Below are 6806 nucleotides of genomic sequence, written 5' to 3' on the forward strand. Positions count from 1 at the left end.
GTTCCCAGTTGAAAATTATATTCCGTAAGATTTTTGGTGCCACCGTTCTGTTGCTTTCTGGTGTTACAGAGAAGTCTGATGCCGTTCTGATTCTGGTCCTTTGTGTGTGACCTGTTTTGCATTATTTTGCTTGGGGGAAGCTTTTAAGGGATCTCCTAATCCCAGGTTCTAAAACCTTTCTATGATGTGTCCTGACACGGGTCTTTTTTCTCTTATTCTTATGTTTCCCCTTTGTCATGTGAGCCTTTCCAATCAGGAGCCTGACATTTTTCAATTTGGAAATTTTGTCCTTAGATTCTTTCTTCTGTGTCTTTCATTCTCCTCTCTTCTTTCTTTCTTTCTGGGGCCTTCTTAGTCAGGTGTGGAATTTCTAGGGTATATTCCCTAAGTGTCTCCCCACCATTTTCTTATTGTTCAACCCTTTATCTTTTTCGTCCTGCTTTATGTCCTATTTCCTTGACTTTGTCTTCCACTGATTTTTTTAAATGTGAACTATCATTTTTATTTCCATGAGATCTTTACAGTATCTCATTGTGTTTTGTTAAGTGTTTATTTATTTATTTTGAGAGAGGACAGAGAGAGAGAGAGAGAGAGAGAGAGAGGCAGAGAGAGAGAGAGGGAGAGAGAGAATCCCAAGCAGGCTCCACACTGTCAGCACAGAGCCTGACATGGGGCTCGATCCCACAGACCGCGAGATCATGACCTGAGCTGAAATCAAGAGTCAGGTGCTTAACTGACTGAGCCACCCAGGCACCTTACTGTTATATAGGTGAAATACTTTCTTGTTGCTCTCTGAAAATATTTATTAGAATTGGGGAACCACACTAAGAAACATCTCTTTCTCATTGTCCCACTATCTTGTCCAGAGCTAAGGAATCTGGGTGACAACATCACCATTGCCTGAGCTAACTGTGCCACTCTACTAAGTATGTAACTGTGCCAGCAACGTGAACCGTGAAATGGTGATTCCCCCTGGGAGCTTGGTCATTAGTGTGCAATTCACTTTGCTGGATCTGCCTCAGAAAGGCACCGAGCAGGACTCACCCTCACTGAGTTAGAGAAATAGATGATCTGTTTTCCACATTAAGCAAGAGCCCAGCGGTACATCACACAGTCACCAAACATGCTGCAAAAAAGGAGCAGGAGAGAGATGAGGAACAGAGGGCAGAGGCAGAAAGGAGGATGATAGAAGAGAGACAAAAATGGTGGCAAAAAATTAAGTATCCTGACAAAGCAAACAAAAGTCAGGCAAAGACTTCATCAAAAAACCTGACTCAAGAAGTAAAAACAAATGTCCCATCGATGGACACTTAAGAAGGCTAAAATGGTAAATTTTGTGTTGTGTATATTGTATCACAATTTTTTTTGAAATCATCTTGGAATTGGGGCCCCTGGTGGCTCAGTCGGGTGAACGTCCGACTTCGGCTCAGGTCACGATCTCACGGTCCGTGAGTTGGAGCCCCACGTCGGGCTCTGTACTGACAGCTCAGAGCCTGGAGCCTGCTTCGGGTTCTGTGTCTCCCTCACTCTCTGCCCCTCCCCTGCTCATGCTCCGTCTCTCTCTGTCTCTCAAAAATAAATAAACATTAAAAAATTTTTTTAAATCCCCTTGGAATGAAAGAGCACCCATACCGGGGGAGACGGAGAGAAGATGAGGGATCAAACTGTAGTTTGTAGGATGGCTGAGATTTGGGATCAAAAGTGGCAGCCAAGCTAGAAAAAAAAAAAAAATGCCCTTATAGGCTGAACCATAAAAGACCGCATTTTAATGTGTTCAAAAAGGCATGTTTGAACCACCAATTGGGAGACAGGGTTACGTGGGTTCTTTACCTTACAGTCGTGCAACTGAACAGATGTTGATGTTTCGGGCATTTTATTGGTCTTTGTTCACTATGTTTATAATGATGCTGCCTGGGAGACATTAAATGCAAATTTCTTGATGGTGAAATAACTGTTTAAGAAAATTTCAACAACATAATATGAGTTCCTGGGCAAACCATGGTATTGACTGTAGAAAGTGAACAGATGGAGGTACAATTCTGACAGGCAGAACTGCCAGAGCCACAGGGGCGGGCTCAGGCACCCTCCGAATGAGCCGGAAGCATTGCCTCAATTGTCCAAACGCTTCACCTCAAAGGATCTGCCTCTCCACTGCCTCAGTGTTCTCAGTGGGGGAGTAAGATGGGTTAATTCTGTAACAAGGGCTGGTTTGAATACTCATCTTGTGGAAAGCGCCTTGAAGAGTTTGCTCTGCCTCATGAATGTGCACCGGTTTTACAAGGAGAGTGGCTGGCCAGTGTTTCTGAGACATCAAAACCCAGTGTGAAAACGTTGAGGAGCAGAATGAATTTGTTGTTCATCTTAATGATAAAGTGACTCGCAAAAGCAGCTTATTTAGCAAAGTTTCCTTGTTCAAGGTTGAACACACTCCATCAAAATCGTTAAGGCCAAACCGTGGAGGTACACTATTCATAACCGTGCCAAGTCTTGGTCTTAATTATGGGGACACCTCGAACTGCAGGCAGACGGCTCTTGAATTTGCTGACATAGCCTTAGAACAAAATAATCAAATTGCCCAACATTTGCAAAAAGAAGCTTGATCTTTTTTTTTTATTTCTTAGGTAATTTTCTTAGTAAGTGAGAGTGCACTTCTGCTTCTAGAAAGATAGTGTAGATGTACTTTTCCCTATTCTTCCTGCTAAGTATAGCTAAAACCATGGACATTATATTCAAAACAAACATAAGGCTCTGAAAGGTAGCAAAAAGAAGACAGACTGGCTAAGGATTTCAGAAACCAAGGAATGAGTCAAATGAGCTCCCTGGATCTTTTTATTTATTTATTTATTTATTGCCTTATATACCCCATTGAGTGCTGGAGAAGCCAGCAACCTGGAAATGTCAATGGGTGCAGACAAAAGAAAAACCTTGGGTCAAGTCTGCTTTCTGTAGACAAAGGACCAAGAAAAGGGCATCTTAGCAAGCAGAAAACTTCTCGATAATAAGTGCCTTTCTCCAGCTAAACATCTAAGAAAATCTTTGGCCCCATCCCCACCCCTACCATCAAAGACTAAATGGGGGAGTCCAAACTCCATCATCAGGCTAAAATGAGGTGCTCAACCCTCTCCCATCCCCCTCCAGGTGGTGTCAAAAAAGACCAAATGGAGAACTGGGACCTTCACACCCACCGAGTAATAATGAGGCTTCTCTCTGCTGTGTCAGTAGAGATAACATGGGCAGCCTGGACTTCTACCCACACACAGCTGTGTCAAAGTCCCCTCCCTTAGGGTGCCTGGAAGCTGGGTGGCTCAGTTGATCGGGCCTACAACTCTTGGTTTCTGCTCAGGTCATGTTCTCATGGTTCATGAGATTGAGCCCCAGGTTGAGCTCGGCACTGATAGCACAGAGCCTGCTTGGGATTCTCTCTCTCCCTCACTCTCTGCCCCCCACCCCACTCCCTCTCAAAATAAATAAATAGACATTTTTTAACAGTCCCCTCCCCCCCCCTTCCTGCTGAAGTATCAGAGGAGGCCTAGTGAGGAGTGGAGACTTTTCACCACCACCCAGAGTTAATGAGGCCTCTCCACCACCAGCACCACCACCATCCCCATCATGTTAAAGGAGACCATGTGGAGAGCAAAAACAAGGCACTTCTGCCTTTTCCAGACAGAGTGGCATCAGTAGAAGACTGCATCCCCGTCCCCACACTGTGATAACAAGTAGCCTTCCCCCACCATGGTTGAATGGGAAAACTGGACTTCTATCCCCCACCTGACAGTAACAATACAACATTCCCCCTTTCCACCCCCAAGCTATGTCTGATGGGTCCTGCTAAAATAGCTGTGGGAAAGAATATACAGAATAGCTGAGTGAAATAATATATACAGAGTCTCATAACAGTATACCCCAAATGTCCCAATTTCGCTCATCATACCAAGAACCAGGAAAACCTCAACTGGAATGAGAAAGATAATCAACACATGCCAACACTGAGATGATACAGATGTTAAGATTATGTGACAAGAATTTGATAGCAGCCATCATAAAAATGATTTACCAAAAAATTACAATCACATTTGAAACAAATTTTATATATATGCATAAAAGAATCTCTACAAAGAAATAGAACATATAAAGAAGACCTAAATGGAGATTTTAGCACTGAAACATATAATAACTACACATTTTAAATTCAATGGATTGGCTCCATAGTGAAATGGAGAGGGCAGAGGAAAGCCAGTGAGCTTGCAGAATAGAAATAAAGAGATCTTAACAATAGAGAAAAGTGAAAAACAAATGACCAGAAACTCAGGAGACTGTGGAGCTTTAATGTAAGGCCTAACTTTCATGTTACCAGAGTTCAAGAAGGAGAGGAAAAAGAAGGTGGGCTGAAAAAAATATTCAAACAAATAATGGCTGAAAATTTCTGGAATGTGGCAAAAGACACAAACCAATGAATTTAAGAAGCTGCAACCCCAAATAGGATAAACCCAAAGAAGTCCACACCAAGATACACTATAGACAAATTTCTGTAAAGACAAAAAAAAAAAATCTTGAAAGCAGAGAAAAACAATACTCTACTGTGAATGACAGTAGTTTCTCATCAGAAACCATGGATGCCAGAAAGAAGTGGCACATTTTTCAAGTGCTGAAAAGAGCTGACTAAAACCTATATCTAGCAAAAATATCCTTCAGAAATGAAACTAATCAAGATATTATGAGGTGAAAGAAAACCAAGAGAATTTGTAGCCAACAGATGTACCCTAAAATAATGGCTAAGGGAATTTAAGAAGATAAGACAATAAGGGAATACAGAAAGGAGGTGATAAAATTAGGCAACTTAGAACATCAGGAAAGAAGAAAGAACAATGGGAAGAATAAAAATATAGGCAAAAAAGATAAACTTCTCTTGAGTTTTCTAAATTATGTTTGATAGTGAAGCAAAAATTATCACACTGACATGGTTCTCAGTATATGCAGAGGAAGTATTTAAGACAATTACATGATAAATGGGGAAAGTGAAGGGATACAAAAGGAAATAGGTTTCTTAAACATTACTCAAACTGACAAATGTTGACATGAGCAGACTGTGATGAGGGTATGTATTATAGTATAATGCCTACAGCAAATACTTAAAAATGTCTATACTAAGAGATTCACTCAAAATATCACAGAAAATTCAAAATGAATTCTTTAATATGTAATCCACATGTAATCATTAATCCACAGAAAGGCAAGAAAAATAAAGCAAGGAGATTAAAAACAAAACAAAAAAACGAGAAAACAAACGAAAAAGTAGACTTAATCCTTAACATAGTGATAATTACTTTAAATGTAAATTATCTAAATACCTTAAATAAAAGATGGAGATTTGGCAGAATGAATTTTTTTAAATGACCCAACTATATGATGGCAACAGGAAATTTACTTCAAAAATCACAATATGGCAGGTTGAAAGTGAAAGAATGGAAAAAGACACAGCAGGCAAACATTAATCAAAAGAAAGCAGGAATGGCTACATTATTATCGGATAAAGTGCACTCACAACAAAGAAAATTACCAGAAAAATATAGACATTATATAATGATAAAAGAATCAGTCCACCAAGGAAACATAAGAATCCTAAATGCACAGCACCGGACAAAAAAAGCTGCAAAATATGTGCAGAAATATATAAAAGGAATTATGTACTACAGTCAAGTGGAGTTTATTCCAGGAATGCAAAACTCATTCACTATTTGAAAATCAATGTAATTTGCCATATTAACAGGCTAAAGAAATGAATACAATAGTCTTTAACAAATGATGTCAGAGCAATTGAATATCCACAGGAGAGAAAAAAATTAACCTTGACCAAAAGTGAACACCTTATATAAAAAATAACTCTCATGTATCATAGACTGAAATCTAAAACATGAAGCTATAAAAACTTTAAGGAGAAAATATTCTAGACTTAGGGCTTGGTGAAGAACATCAAAGGGTCAATCCATAAAAGAAAAAAAAATCAATAAATTCGACTTCATTGAGATTATAAAATTTGCTCTGAAAAGAATCATGCTAAAAGGATAAAAACAATAAGCTACAGATGGGGAGAAAATATTTGCAAACCACGTATCTGATAAAGAGCGAATATCTAGGATAAAGAACTCTTAAATTCAACACTATATTACCTACCACCCATTAGAATGGCTACTACATTAAAAAAAAAAACAAAAAAATAAAATGAAAAATAAACAAAATAACAAGTGTTGGCAACGATGTGGAAAAATTGGAACCCTTGTGCACTGTTGGTGGGGATGTAAAATGGTGTTTTCCACTGTGGAAAACAGTATAACGCTGACTCAAAAGCATTTCAAATTGGGGGTGGCTCAGTCAGTTGAGCGTCCGACTTTGGCTCAGGTCATGATCTTGAGGTTTGTGGGTTCAAACCCCACATCAGGCTCTGTGCTGATAGCTAGGAGCCTGGAGTCTGCTTCGGATTCAGTGTCTCCCTCTCACTCTCTGCCCCTCCCCTGCTCACACCCTGTCTCTCCACCTCTCAGAAAATGAATAAAAATATTAAAAATTTTTAAAAAACACTAAAAATAGAATTGTCATATGATCCAGTAATTCCATTTCTGGATATATAACCAAAGAATTACAAGCAGTGTCTCAAAGAGATTTTTGTAAATCCCTGCTCATTACAGCATTATTTACAATAGCCAACAGGTCAAAGGAATCCAAGTGATCATTAATGAATGAATAGATAAGAAAAATGTGTGTTCATAGAATGGAATATTATTCAGCCATAAAAAGGAAAGAAATTCAAC

The sequence above is a fragment of the Panthera leo genome, chromosome C1 (assembly GCF_018350215.1).
Source record: "Panthera leo isolate Ple1 chromosome C1, P.leo_Ple1_pat1.1, whole genome shotgun sequence".
Lineage (NCBI taxonomy): Eukaryota > Metazoa > Chordata > Mammalia > Carnivora > Felidae > Panthera > Panthera leo.